This window comes from Accipiter gentilis, chromosome 24, assembly GCF_929443795.1.
Source record: "Accipiter gentilis chromosome 24, bAccGen1.1, whole genome shotgun sequence".
Taxonomy (NCBI): domain Eukaryota; kingdom Metazoa; phylum Chordata; class Aves; order Accipitriformes; family Accipitridae; genus Astur; species Astur gentilis.
Window position 1 is genome coordinate 4026145 of NC_064903.1, and position 14884 is coordinate 4041028.

The window sequence follows — 14884 nt, forward strand, 5'->3', positions numbered from 1 at the left end:
TGTGCGCGGTTACACCACGCTCTTCCCATGGTATTTATTGCCAGGTCAAGGCCTTTGCTTCCTTTCTGACAATTCAAGTATGTACTAAAACCCACATCTGTGTCTGCGAGGGGAATTGCCAGGGCATTTCTGAGAAGAGACCATCAGGTGCACGAGCACGAGCATTGCCAGCGGGTGCAGGGAAGACGTGCTGGGGCCAGCGTGCCCCGCAGAGCCGCAGGCACGGGCCACATGCATGGGAGCGTGAGGAGGGCTCAGAAAATACATTACAACCTGTGTTTGCAGGGAGCAAGAGGCACATGCACAGAAGGAGCAAATGGCATGAAGTTAATGAGCAAAGATCTATTAAACAGCGGTGTGACCGCTGCTCGCGGTCATCTATCTCCTCCCGGCTCCCGCAGGTAGCAGCAGTTGCGAAACGACGCAGTCATGTAACAGAGTCAAAGCTGACTTGCCTCATGCTGAAGGACTGGAGTTAAGTTGAAGAAGCCAATAACTTGTTTTAAGGCTGTCTTCCTAAGGGATCATTTTGGTCATTTCACCTGCCGTACAGCTCAGTGTCAGCCTTGTCAGAAAATAACCGTCCTGATGTGAGCAGGCAAACAGACTGGTGGTCTGTCTGTCCGCAAGCAGGAAACAAAATATGTAAATTCTTTATTAGGAAAAGGGTAAAAAGGTGCGTGAGATTAACAAGTAAATTGAGACAAACTGTCCCTGGGCTAACACATCCATTGCAGGATGGAAGGGATATGGCGACAACAGGAATTGAACTCATTTTTCCATGCAGTTTAGTGGGAGCAGCAGGTGTAAGTCCCGGGGCCTGATCTTCCCCGATGTAAATCGGTGCTCTGCCACTAACGTCAATCAAGCTGTCCTGACCGCGCACCAGCGAAACAGCTGGTCTGGAGTGTTTGCTCAGTATGCGTTCACTGGAGCAAAGAAGATGGAATCCAAAATAACGATAATAAAGGTAATCCAGAGAAAAATTAAAACTACTTAAGAGGAGGCATAGAAAACTCCTGCTCATACCTCCATCACCAGCTGTAGCGCCGAACATCTTGTCAAGCTATATTTCATCAAGCTGCACCGCTTCTTGCAACTACAAGTAAAATGGCAGCCCCGCAGGGATTACCCACTGCCCAGTTAACAGCAAAAAGATTTTGAAGTGCGGAAAGTTAAAAAGAAAAAGGTTTCCAGTTTCCTAGTTTAATTTCCATTTTCTGATGACCCGAAGTCATCTAAGGCAGCGATAAAAAAAAAAAAAGAAAAAAATCTATGGCATTTTCTTAAGGGACGAATTATTTTTAGCCATGGAGATTTAAAGCTCTCTCCAAGTTCCTGAACTTTCAGAACTTTTCTTCACTAAGGAGCTTGACAGCAAAGCAGGTTCTCTTTTTCCCAACTTTTTAACTGATCTAATTAAAATATGCAAAATCTCCCTTTCTGCACAATGAAGGAATACACATTTTTTCCAGCGAGATAAAAGGCATTTTCCAGAGGCTTTATTTCTAAGAATAATTGCTCCCCTCTCTCTTTTTAGGGCTCAGCTGCCGTCCTGCCTCACTTTATGGTAGAGAAACAGGAAATAAACTATCTTGCCCATTTTACTTGGTTTTGCTCTTGAGATTACTGGCATCAGACAGCTTTTGTGAGACAGAATTTGTTGTCAATGCACCACTGGGCCTGATTCTGATTGACATCGGTACCACTGCACACTGCCAGAGCTTGGTGTAAATGGAAATTTGGTCCTTTATGCCTTAGTTGAGTTCAAAAGGCTCCAAAGGAATGACTTCCCAAATGGGATATACATATATATACACTTTTTTAATGGAGTTTGGGTAAGTATCGCTTTTTAAAAATGACACTGCTCTTTCATCACCTCCATTTATGGGATTTTGGGGGGGGTGTTTTGCGTTGCTTTTTGAGTGAAGCTCCCCTCTGCCCTGCACCCTGTCACAGCCGGGGGGGACAGAGGCAGCGCTAGCTGCCTGCATCTCCCACTTGCAGAGCTTCAACAGCTTTTCCTGCTGTCCCCTGGGACAGCACCGCACCCTTTTTCTATGTGCAAAAATCAACCTTTTGCTCTTCCAGACTGTGGTCACCTTGTAAGAGGCCCTGGCTGGGCAGAACCCAGGGCCAGGTTCTGCGGTAAAATGCAGAATAAAAATCCTATAGAGAATATACAAACAGAAATTAATTAAACCAATCAGAAGGGATTGCTAGAGAAGCCCTGACCTATGTTGTCACTATACAACGACCTGAGGCTTTTGCTTCACGGTTGCAAATTTTTTTTTCTTTCTCACTAAAACTATTTTCTGTCCATAATCTGAATGTAATCTTGGCCGCTAAAGGGACTCTCTCCTTGGGCTCAAGGCCATTCCCTGGCAGTAAATTCAGTTCATCCCACTGGAACAGGGACAAATGGATGTCATTTACAAAGCCAACTGCACCCACTCAGCACATACACGTATATACGGTACAGCAAAACCCCTGCAGCAATGCGTCACGTGCCCCAGTCCTTGGATTTAAAATCCAGACAAACTCTTAAGCATGGGTTGACTGAATCTGAGCAGGAAGAAAATGATTTTATGTTCTTGGACTGACACAAAATGCAGGCAGAAGTTTTGAATAAATTATTTGCTCTGAATCATTTACTCAGCGCTACTCAGTACCTCAGAGGACAAGGAGGGCTCCTAAACATTTGCAGTGATAAAATATTGAGTCAACTCTAGTACTTTTTGCAGGGGAAGAAGTGTTCATCCCGATGCTCTGACCGATTTAGCTCGTGCATTCCTGGCGTGGCTGCCGGCAGGCTCTGGCACTTTGAGCTGCGGAGCCCGTTGTTGTCTGCGTAATGTTGTTGTGCCCCATTAAAGCTGTTGTTGCGTTTCACCTTATAGGTGGGTGCACCTCTGTGACAGATAAAGTGGTCCCTGCGCACAGACTGTAGCTAGTGAAGTGCTTTCTTATGAAAAGTGCTCGCGAAGCGCAGCGAGTTCAGAGTGTTAGTATGTATTATTCATCTTTTAATAATATCGCAGCAAAATTTAGGGGAGTACGGCAATAATCTTAATCATTAAAGAGGGCAGGACATGGGTTTGACGTGTGTATAAGGCCCATTACAAACTCCTCTTGAGTGTCAAGTCTCGGTTTCAAGAGTATAGTGGTAAGAAAGGCTCATTGTAGCAACTATGGTGCTTTCAGGGGAAAAACAATTTAATGCTGGGATTTTGTGCCCAGAACAGAACCAGAGGGGATTAGCGTGGGGGAGCAGAGTAAGAAACTCAACGCGCTCCTGCTGTGGGCAACGCCACAGCATGATGGCGAAGGCAGGATTGGTGCGAATGCCTCTGTTAGAGCTCCTCTTTTCTGGCATAAATAAAATGCTACGCTTAGCTTAAAGTGGAGAAAGAGGGGAAGTGAACCCCAGTATAACCAGTGGTGCCTGGGCAGGGTTAGTGGGAAAGGGGAGAAAGACAGAAAAAGGCCTTCCTGCTGACCAGAGGGAAGCTTTCCTGGCCAGGGAAAAGGTAAAAACTGGATTTCACCGGATTCAGTCTGTCAATAAACGAGTTACGAGATTTTCTCAGTTATCTAATAGATATAGACAGCCATGTGTCAAAGTGTCTGGGAAACGAAGAGGAGGTACGAACTCAGAGCCTTGGGATGGCTGGGAAGTTGAAGCGGAGAGCTGAGCACTGAACTGGGTATCTCTCCACGGTGTGCTGACAGGCTTTAACGGCCTGGCAGGGAATTTGGCTGGATGCGGCGGAGGCAGGACATTAGGTTTGTCCCGTGTCAGGGGCTCGGGGTGGGGTGCCCCAGGTGCCGGCCCACCCACGCCAAGCTTGCCCCTCCAAGGGCTCTCACCCCCCTGGAGTGACCGGGATGGAGGGCCAGCCCTCGCTCAGCCTCCCTGCCACAGGCCCAGCCCGGCCGGGGGTCCGCGTCACGGCCAGGCCAGGCCCTGAGGGGAGTGAGGGAGCGTGGGTGGGTGCGTTGGGGGTGTGGGTGGATGTGTGTGGGTGTGGGAGGGTGGAGGTGAGTGGGGGTGTGGGGGTGTTTGGGGGGGTGTGTGTGTGGGGTGAATGTACGCGGGGTTGTGTGTGGTGGGGGGAGCGGGTGGATTTGTGTGGGTGAGGGTGTGGGGGGGGTCTGTGTGGAGGTGTGTGTGTGGGGGGGGTGTGGATGTATGTGGGGGGGTGTATATGTGTGTGAGGGTGGATGCGGGTGGGTGTGTGGGTGTGTGTAGGGGGGTCTGGGTGTGTGGATTTGTGTGTCGGGATGTGGGGGTGTGGGGGGGGTGAGTGTGTGTGCGTGGGTGGGGAAGAGAGAGTGTGTGTGTGTGTGTGTGTGTGTGAGGGTGTGGGTCTGTGAGGGGAGTCTGCACCCGTGTGTTTGTGAGTGGGTGTGTGAGGGGTGTTTGTGTGTGTGGGGGTGTGTGTTTGTGGGTGTGTGAGGAGAGTCTGTATGCCTGTGTGTGTAAGGGGTGGGGGGGGGGGGGTGAGAGAGGAGGCAGTAGGTGTATGTGTGTGCGTGAGTGTGTGCGTGTGAGGGGCTGCTGTATCCGTGTGAGTGTGTGAGGGGAGGGAGTGTATGCATACATGTGTGTGTGTGAGGGGAGCGTGTATGTGCGTGTGAGTGTGTGAGGGGAGGGTGCGTGTGCGCGTGTGTGAGGGGAGGGCGCGTGTGTGAGGGGAGGGTGCGTGTGCATGTGAGTGTGTGAGGGGAGGGTGCGTGTGCGTGTCGGTGTGTGAGGGGAGGGTGCGTGTGTCGGTGTGTGAGGGGAGGGTGTGTGTGCGTGTCGGTGTGTGAGGGGAGGGTGCGTGTGCATGTGAGTGTGTGAGGGGAGGGTGCGTGTGTCGGTGTGTGAGGGGAGGGTGCGTGTGCATGTGAGTGTGTGAGGGGAGGGTGCGTGTGTCGGTGTGTGAGGGGAGGGTGCGTGTGCGTGTCGGTGTGTGAGGGGAGGGTGTGTGCGTGGGGGGGGGGGGTGCGCTTGTGTGTGCGTGTGAGGGGCGGCTGCATCCGTGCGAGCGTGTGAGGGGAGGGTGCACCCGCGCGTGTGAGGGGCGGCGTGTCCCTGTGAGGGAGTGCGAGGGGCGCTGCGTGCGCCTGGGCGCGACGCTCCGCTTCGGCTGGGAGCCCGGCTGCCGCCGAGGGCCGGTCGTAGGCGGCGGGGAGCACCGCGGAGACCCGGCCTTTTTTCTTTTTTTTTTTTTTCCCCTGGACGCGGGTCGCAGCCCTGCCCGGCGCCTGCCCGCTGCCGGGCCGAGGAGCAACGATGCCGCGCTCGCCCTGCCCTGCCCGCCGCCAGCCCCTCGGCTCCGCGCCGCCGGCAGCGGCGTAGCGCTCCCGCCTCGGGCGCACCGGCTGGGCAGCGCAGGCGGGGGGGGGGGGGGGGGGGGGGGCATGGGGGCTCCCGCCCCCCGCGGCGCTCGGCGCGGAGCGGATTACAAATGAGCGGCGCGGCCCGGCGACCCGGGCCCGCGGCCACCCCGGCATGTAGAGCCTGACGGAGCGGCGCGGAGGTGAGCGGCCCCCCTGGGGCGGGAAGGAGGGAGGGAAGGGGGGGGGGGGGGCGCGCACCTTGCGCGGGGAGCGGCCCCGCGGCGGCGGCGGGACCAGGCGGGAGGACGGGGCTGGGAGCGCCCCCCCCCCCACCGTCTCAGTCCCCTCCGGGCGCTGCCCGAACTTGGAGCCGCGGCTGTTACCCCGTGTCCTGGGGCGCCGCACACCAGCCGCGTGTGGCAGGGGCCGCTGCTGTACATCACCCCCCCGGCCGCCCGCCCCACGCAGGCACAAGCATCCGCTTGCCCCGGGTCGGAGGGTTTCTCCCGCTGAAGTTGCCAGCGCCGGAGCGGCCGCGGTGCAGCAAGGGCCGGGGCGGGCGGCGGGGCCGCGCTTCCCCGCGGGAGTTGCCGGCCCCGCTGGGACTCGCAGCCTCTAAGGGACGGTGCTGAATTTTTGCTGACCTTGGGCTAAATGACAGCACGTACCCTATCGGCCACCTGGATCCTCACATGCACGGGTTAAACACAAATGTAGATTGCTGTTAACTGGGGCATCCTCTGACCTCGTTGAGAGTCGTCTCGCTGACCCATGAGCCCACAAAATGGGAAAGGTAACAGTCCTATCGGAGGGGGTGCTCTCTGCTGTGATGCTCGCAGAAGGAATGCCTCATTTATCGTCCACAGACTCTCGGGCATCTTGCAGTTCATAGTTTATCACATTCCACAGCCTGAAAAATAAGTCAGGGCTCATTTTCAGGACTCTTCGTGAGTTCATTTGTTTACTATGGAGCCGTGACTTAAATGGTATAAAAACATTCTGCTTGTGTGATATTTTTGGTGGCATTGACAACAGATTTGTTAGTCATGGTTATGAATATGGTAATGTGCAAGTCTTCCATTAAATTCTACATGCTCTAGGTAACATGGTTGAACAGTCATGTATGAAGTCTTGCGTTCTCGCTGCTGCTGCAAGGGAGCAACGTCGCTTTGAACTTCCAGTCTGTCTGATCACTTCCTCTTAACTTTTCCACTGTATTATAAAAAATATTTCATCTCCCTGCTGGTCAAATGTAAACCCTAAGTTTTGTGTCAGGTGCACCTCCTTGCAAGCAAGCTTATGTAATGCGGCGCCCTGTGCAGAATGCAAGAGGAGATGGAGGGAAAGATTTTTGGAAAGAGGGTGGTCATGTGGTTACAGTGCCTCTGTGTGTATGTGTGCATGTCCCTGTGGGAGAAGAACTGAGGAGGTTTATTTACTTATATTCTGTGGACATCTTGCCTGATCCTGGGCAAGTCTCTCAGTCTTCTTCAGCGTTGCTTGCCTTCTCCGTAAAATATAGCTTATCCTGTGTTACAGCTTCTGAGGGCTGTGTGAAGCTACTCAGAAGCCCTTGAAAACACTTTTCAGCCAGGGAGGTACTGTGAAAATGCAAATTACTATATTGCTGTTTTAAAAAATGCTTTTCAGAAGTTAAAGCAGTATCTTTAGGCAGTTTATTGAAACTGTAGCCAAATGTCTTTTCAGGTAGCTCCAAAGCAGACTAAAGGAACTATTTTCTTGAGTAATACTGCCCTGTAAAGACATCTAGTGTCATTTCTTAAGAAAAGGAAAAAAACCCCCACATTTGGGTGTTATCAGCTGTGTCACTCTTTGTTCCGTCCATGAATATTTATCCCCAGTTTCTCTGCATGTAACTTGGCAGTAATTATCAGCTGAAGAAACACTTCAGACCTAGACCGTTTAAGCTGTAAGTGGGGGATGAAGACATGAAGGAGCTTACCCTGACCCGTGACATAAAACTGGTCCACTGTGAGTCCACTGGTCTCTGTGGTGTGGCTTTGCTGTTCCATCTGGTTATACTTTTATTCTGAGACAGAGCAATGATCAATACACTATCAGCTAGGAGCAAGTCTTGCTAGGCAAGAACTATGTCTCAGATACTGCTACAGGGCACATTTCTAGCATTAGAAGTAAAGAAAAAGGTCCAGGTGCTGGCTTTTTTTTTTTTTAACTGTGAAAAGAAACTAGATGGAAAAGGACTTGAGTTTGAGACTAACCTCTGATCAACTTTAATTTATCTTGCAAGTACATAGAATATAAACAGAATTCCTTATTTTTATTACTGGGATTCTGAGAGAATTCTTTGTATTTTGATGTGCATTGCTTTCATTCTAGCACATTGAAATCTCATTGCTTTTGTAATATATTTTTTTAAAAGGCATTGTTATTTTTCTTAACCACCTTCTGCTTTGGTAGAATCTCTGAATAACTTCTACTCAGAATTTCATTTGAGGTAATGCAAGACACAAAATGCTTTGATTAACTTGCTTTTTGCAAAGATTTATTTTCAGACAACCTTAAAAAAATTCTTAGAATGTCGTTTCTGAGGTCTTTTCATGTTGTGGATTTAATAGACAAGGTACTGTCAGCTGAGTTATGAGTCTTGCTAATAATATGATTATGTTGTTTTTTGAGAGATACACTTCTTGAAAACATACCTCAGAGGAGAAAATTCACAAAAGCTATGTGCAAATAATTTTTTTTTCTACAACAGATGGAAGAGCTCGATAATCACCAGTCAAGGGTGGCTAAAATTAGTTTAAAACAGAAAAGATTATTCCTACAAGTACAGTAGTATAATTCGTACGAAATGAGCCAAATCCTACTAATTGTTACACTGGTGTAAATATAGAGTAATTCCTTTGCCTGAAGTTTCTCCTTCTTTATGAAGTAATGTAGAAAACAGGGGATTATGATGCTGCTGAATTTTGACACATTCGTAGCACAGGTCAATTCTTGAAATGCAGTGGCAGAATATGGCCCAGAGTTTAGCCCCTTGTTCCCATGTTCACAACAGCATAATACTCACTCACTGAGACTCCAATTCAAAATTTGCTGTAATATGACTGTGGGTAGAGGGTTGCTGAATGACTCAGATGAATGTAGCTCAGAGTAAACAAACATGTAAATCATTTCTGGCTAGAGGAAGGAAAACATGAGAGAGCAGAGAAAAGCCAACCTCAAGGATGAGACATTTATAATGACATGATCAGCAAGGATCACCAAGTTCAGCAGGATTCAACCATCAAAAACTCAGGACTGGATTTGCCACAGTCTTTTACCTTTGGTAATGAGAGGAACCTGTATGAAGTGAGTGCCTACATGCAAGTATTACAAGCAAGCAGAGTTTTCCACTTGCTTGGGCTGATAATCTGGTACAAAGGTGAGCAGGCTCACGTCAAAAGCTGCATTTGGGAACATTTAAGTGGCCCGCTATGAGAGCTGGGAACCAGGTGTACTGCCTGTCTCGGAGAGGCAGGATACTGCCAGTGACTGATTGGTAGTCTCTACAATGTCCAATTTGGGGAAAATACAAGCTAGCAAGTGATTCCTGGAAGTTTCTGAACCCAAAATCCTGGATAGAAGTGTGGAGTTGGTATGAGTAACTGCAGAAGGATCCAGACCCAGCCTGTGGTTCAGGTTAAAAAGTACCAGAGCAAGTCAGTAGGTTTGAAACAACTGTAGGTTTCTTCTCATCTAGGTGAGCGTCTAGCACAAAATCAGAGCAAGGCAAAGGCTATTCTCATTTGTTTCTCCTGCCAAGGGAGATGACCAGTAAGCACAAATCACTGCAACAGAGCATCTTGCCAGTCAGGTCCTCTTTTGAATGCCCAGGCCCAGTGCACTTAAAAGGCACGGGAAGATGGAGCTGTCTCTGTGTGTGGGAGACTGCAGTCACTGAAAAGTTAGGGCAGGATTTTTATCCCTTTCAGCTGTCTGAGCTATTACGCTTCAGTGTGTTTTCAGGGTAAGTTAGGTTAAGTTCCCTCTTGGGGAAGCAAGAAATGTGCTGGCATCCAGGGTTGAAATGAGGAGAGCTGGGGCTGGTCCCCTTCTGCTGCACAAGGATCAGTTCCCCAGAGCTCTGCCTCCCTGCTGGCTAACCTGCCTCCCGTTTTGGCCACTTTTACCATAATGGTAAAGAGAGGATGCTGTGTTGTTGTGTGGAGTTGTTCAACATGAAGCCTGGGCTCTTCCTGAGATTTCCTGTCTTGGAAGGCAATGAAGAAACCTTAGAGTGAAGTGTGGCTGTAGGTATGGCATCCTTGTGGTGTTTTGTATGAGATGATGGCTGTGAAGGGGAGGAATTGGAGAGACAAGGTATATTTCTCTATGTGCATGAGTAGCAGGTAGACATCAGTCCTCATTTCTCCATTTTTAATTTTCTTTAGAGTATATCAAGTTTTGTATAGTGTTGGTCACAGTGGCCGTGATAGGAGACTTGACTTGGGCAGCAGGATAATTTTTGCTAATAGGAATTATGGGTGTTTCTGTTAGATCGTTAGACACGTATTATTATTTATTCTCAGCTCAATCTCTGGATTCAAGCCAGGGAGCTACTTAGTCCTTATTCCCTTCTGTCAGTCTCTTTCCCTCTTCATGTGCAGTGAATATGTTCCAGTGAGAACTGAAGCAATTTCTTGGCCCCTCTCATGTATCCCGCATCCCTTTTGCATCCTTAGAGAGGAATCTGATTTACTGTTTGGGAAAGACTGACTTAAGCACCTGAATAGAGCCAGGTATGTTTCCTATCATGTCTGCTAATTAAATTGTAATGCTCATTACCACAGGACACTGTGGAGGGCAAAAGCATAAGCAGGTTGAAAAAGATGAGATGAGTTCACAACGAATAGAGTGGATAGGAAACGAGGTGGTCTGGATGTAACTAACCTCTGGCTGTCTACACTACGAATTGCCAGATGCAGGGAGAGTGCAGAAGGGAACAGTCACTGTAAATGCAGTGGACACAGACTTACCCATCACCAGAGATAACATGCTGGGATAGAAGGACCATGGGTTTAATCTATTCCTGTGCTCTCCCAGCACTGGCACACATAGCTTGCTAAAACAGCAATTCACTTTCTTGTCAGTAAAATAAAGACTGAAGAACAGAGCTTATGGAATAGTGTTTATTGGGCATTTTGGTTCCAGAATGATAACCAGAGTAGAGATTTCAGCCTGCTTTCACAGGTATTAATGGATTAACATAAGAAGCTGCAAGAATTTCATTGTGTGAAGCCTTACTGGCAAAGCGGTATGAGACGATGAAGCCATTTGGGGCTCAGGGCTCTGGCTGGGACAAGAAGATGAAATAATTCTACTCTCTCATTCAGTCTCTGTGTCCTGTTCGTTCTGGTTTGTGCTGCATTATGAAATGGAGGTGCTGATCTCTTACTTAGCCCGGAGCTGCAGTTAATGGAAATATCTGCATTATGTGTATTGGGGTATTTGAAAGTTTCCAGTTGGAAAGACCTCCAGGTTTATAAAATTGCCCTAATGCCTAAAATTGTTCCTAATAGGAACAAGAGGAATAAAGATTCCTAGGATGTCAGCACCTTGTCACTGATTCTTCACCCATTTCTCTTGGGAGGTCAAGTTAGATGCAGGGCCATGGTCACTGAATAAATGGACAAGGGACTGTGAGATGTCTCCCCAAGGTACAGCTAGGAAGGCTATTTCAAAGAGAAGCATCTGCTGCAAGAGAGGGATATTTTAACAGTAGAGGAGAGGTTACATTGGCAAAGGAAGTAAAGCCCGATCTAGGGATGAGGAGGAGGACAGGAGAGCAGAGAGAATGTTTGAACAAAAGATATGAAGTCCCTGCAGTATATTTAAGGCTATAGTGAAAATCCTTTACCCAGATCTTTCTTTGCTATATAACACCATCAGGGGATCCTCATTCGGGAAGAGCAGACTGAGTCTCTGAAGAATCCTAAATGTCTTCCTAAGTTTGCTTCTTCTGCAATATTCTGTCTTTTCAGCAAGAAAACAAAGACTAACCTCCCTCTTGGGAGAGTCTGCGAGGACCATATCTGGAGCTGACTATGCCCAGTGGCTCCACAGGAGTTGCTGGAGAGAGCAGGGCTGCCCAGCTAGCAGCCCAGTTCTCCACCAGCCTCCGGGTTCCTTGGCTGGGAAAGCAGTTCCAATGAGGTCCTGGCTGACACCCCATTGCCAGCTCCTGCTGTCAGGGGGATGCGCAACAGGAGATAGATACAACATGGCCACGTCGCTGTTCCTGACAGACTCTGAGTCCCTTCTCTGTGCCAAAAACATAAGGGGCACAAGCTGAACCCAGACTAGGGATGTGCTCTATAGCTGGAAAAAGGGCTTCAGGCTTCTTAGACTCAAGGTCTAAAACAAGTGTGTGCCTGAAAATGCACATCTTTGTTTAAGCCTGGAGCTCTGTGTTTATGGAGTGTTAGGGCAAATGTTCTGACATTTGTCTGTGGGTTTCTATTGATCTTGAAATCATGCCAAGTTTGAAATGATCTCTTTCCAGCTCCCCTTACTTCTTCACCATATATGGGGATTGATGCTGGTGTGCACACATGCACACTACTGAGCTTACATGAAGAGTTGGTGACAAAGAGCGATATGTTATGGTCCTGCAAGCACGCGCGCCTGTGCGAGCGCACAAAATGGCTTCACTTCCACATTATCTCCTGCAGTTTTCCCTGCACCCTGTCTGTAACCTAATCAAACAGGCTGAGCAGCTGGTGAGTGGGCGCCTTGCCTGTCAAAGACATGGGTATGAATATCAGCAGTCAACAAGCCATCACATTAGCTATTGGCACAAAATGTAATCGGTGAGTGTAGACACCCCTCCCAAAAATAAACCCATTGCTGTCCACAGAAGCCACATGAACCCCTGGTTGACTGAAATAGTTTGGGAAAAGAAAGAAGTTGAAGAGTGGCTTGGCTGAAAGTAATATATGCAGGATGCTGCAATGGATGAAAGGAAGAGGTGTTTTAGAAGTCTTCTGGCTCCTCATGTGAGGGTTTCTGACTGATTTCCAGTCAAAAATAGTTCATCTGCACTGGCCATACATCTATGGAGTGGGTCAGGTAGCACAAATACTAGCAGATCTTTCTGGGTTGTCTTCTGACTTTGCTGAAGATTTGAATGTACTCATGAATGGAACAAGACAGAAAATGGGGGGTTTCTTCCTAGAAAAATCTTACAGACTCCCAAAATGTCACTCCAGCCTACAAACATTAACAGTCACAAAGCCCTGAAAGTTTGTAATTATTTACACAAAATGGAGCATCTAGAGAAGCTGAGACCCTGGCACTTAAATCACTCAGCAGAGAGCTGGGGAAGGAAAAGGAAAGGCTGGGATTCAGGCCACCAACACAAGGGTGGGCCTGGCCCAAAGTCTGTTTGGTCTTTCTTGTGTGGAAGAAAGATCAGATTTGTTAGAGCTATCAACTCTGGTCCCTGTTCAGAGACATTTCCAGTCCAAGGCTAAGCTCAATTCTTGGAATTCCCAATTCTTGCCTGGCTGAAGGGAAATGTGGCTCTAATTGGCCTGTCTTCTTTCACTAGTCCTGGGACTAGCCACAGGTTGAATTACTGGTGAAATCCGAAGGGACCCCGTGGTCCTGTAAGGTGAGCACAGAAACAACAGTGGGAAACAGAAAAATGCTCACTGACTTCATTGAACTTTGGATCTGGGCTTGAAGAACAATGTTTTATTTTGGATGTTCTCACTGTCCTCTGAATGGCTTATTTTCATTCTTTTTTAAGGCTCAATAGCTGATGTCACCAAAATTCAGGGTGGAGTATTTGGGGTGTAATGAAGGAGCAGGGTTGCTACTATGACCGTCCCATTCACATTTGGATTAATCTTTCTCTCTTACAAAAAATCAACTGGAAACAAAGCTCCCTCCCCTGTGGCACTTACCTATGCAGAGCAGGCCAGTTCAGAGTTGTTTTGTGTGTTTGCTTTTTTAGGATCAGAGCCTTTATTTTTTTCCTGCTTCTGCATGCAGAGCTTCCCCTCAATGACCAGAGGTGCGTATGTGGAGCAGGGACACCTGCCTTCACCAGTGTGGCAGAGGTGATCTCTTCAGAAGCATCTTTCTGTCCCTCCCAGAACGGGGGCTGATTCAACCAAGGAGTTTGGGCGTGTGTTCAGGCTCAGCCCTTGGTAAGCGTGGAGTTACAAATGGCTGGATAAAAGCTGAGTGTGTTGTTTTGCACTGTGACAGGCTGAGGTGGAGGGAGCCACAGAGTTGCTCCAGACAGTGGCACAGTGATGTGATTCCTGCAGTCCTGCTACATAGCCCCTTTCATGGCAGTGCTCTTTTAGAGTCCTTTAATCTGGTTATTCTGCTTGACTGAAGTCCTTTAGCCACCAAACTTGCAGTGCTGAGGCTGCGGTGCTGTGAAAGGATCCTGTTCCTACATTTGAACCAGGATAAGACTACACACACCTGTCAAATCTCCACTGCTGTCAGATTATTCACAGCAACTACATTGTTAGATGGATTTTGTTGTTGTTTATGGACATTTCAGAACCTGATCCAGGTTCTACAAATGGCTTCAGTATTCCTGGATGATTGGCCAAACTCATTTTTGCCAGCAATGGGTTGTAGACTGGTCTCTCACTTTCTGTGATACCTATAGGAAAATTCGGGCAGCCACAAGATGTGGCTCCTCTTGATCCAGATACTGATGCTTGAGCCTGAGAGCCTGCTCTGTTCAAATGCCCTCCAGTAGTACTGACAAGCTGAGTGCTGTTACACACATAACAGCATGGGGGTCCCTCCTTTTTCAAGTGATAACCGTGCATGAGTGGCTACACGCTGGGGCTTCCAGCAGTATGCAGTCACAGAGCAATGAGGCAGGTCTGTAGCATGTTCCTGTGCTTAAATGTTGAAAAGTTATGAAGAGAATGCAGAGTTCAAAGGAAATCAAATTAGGCTTTTAGTTCCTGTTCATTTCTGGAAAATCTGAAGCATATTAAATGGTATTAATACTGTGCCCATATTGAAGATGCTGTTTAAATCAGCTTTATGGATTGAGCTAACATGGAATTAAGATAGATTAGCATCATTGTCACCCATTTTACAGACAAGGAAAGAGAAACACAGCAGCATGACCATGATCATGCAAGATCGAGAAGTCAAAGCCAGGTCTTTTGCTTCCTTGATGCTGTGCCACACAAAGCTGTCACTGAGTTCAGTTTATTAATTCAGAGCAAAAGAACAGTGTGCTACTAATAAAGTGGTTACACGAGGGATACCAACATGCTGTGTAGATTTTGTGATGGATGGTTTCCCGTTTTAATCATCTTTTATAGCCCCAACATATACAATATGCCTCTGAGTAGTAAATGGGGAATCAAGTCATAAAGAATTGAGACTTCAGACGGGGGGGGGGGGGGAACAAAGCCCAGCCCATTTCCCACAAAGAGACCATTAGCAGTGGTGCAGTTGCACACACACGCATTGTGCTGTTATGACCAGCTTAAATTCAATATTGAACACGTCTGGTGCTAAAATGGGACTGGCAGTTGGGAAGAAA

General features: G+C 48.0%; 1 protein-coding gene across 1 annotated transcript in view; it reads left to right on the top strand.

Moving 5' to 3' along the window:
- The first annotated feature begins 5388 nt into the window (after positions 1–5388).
- The window catches only part of TRPC5 (transient receptor potential cation channel subfamily C member 5), a 95926-nt gene continuing 86430 nt past the window's right edge, over positions 5389–14884 (top strand). The window contains exon 1 of the mRNA XM_049827563.1: positions 5389–5528. The gene's annotated coding sequence lies outside the window, so the exon portion shown is untranslated. The remainder of the gene's footprint in view (positions 5529–14884) is intronic.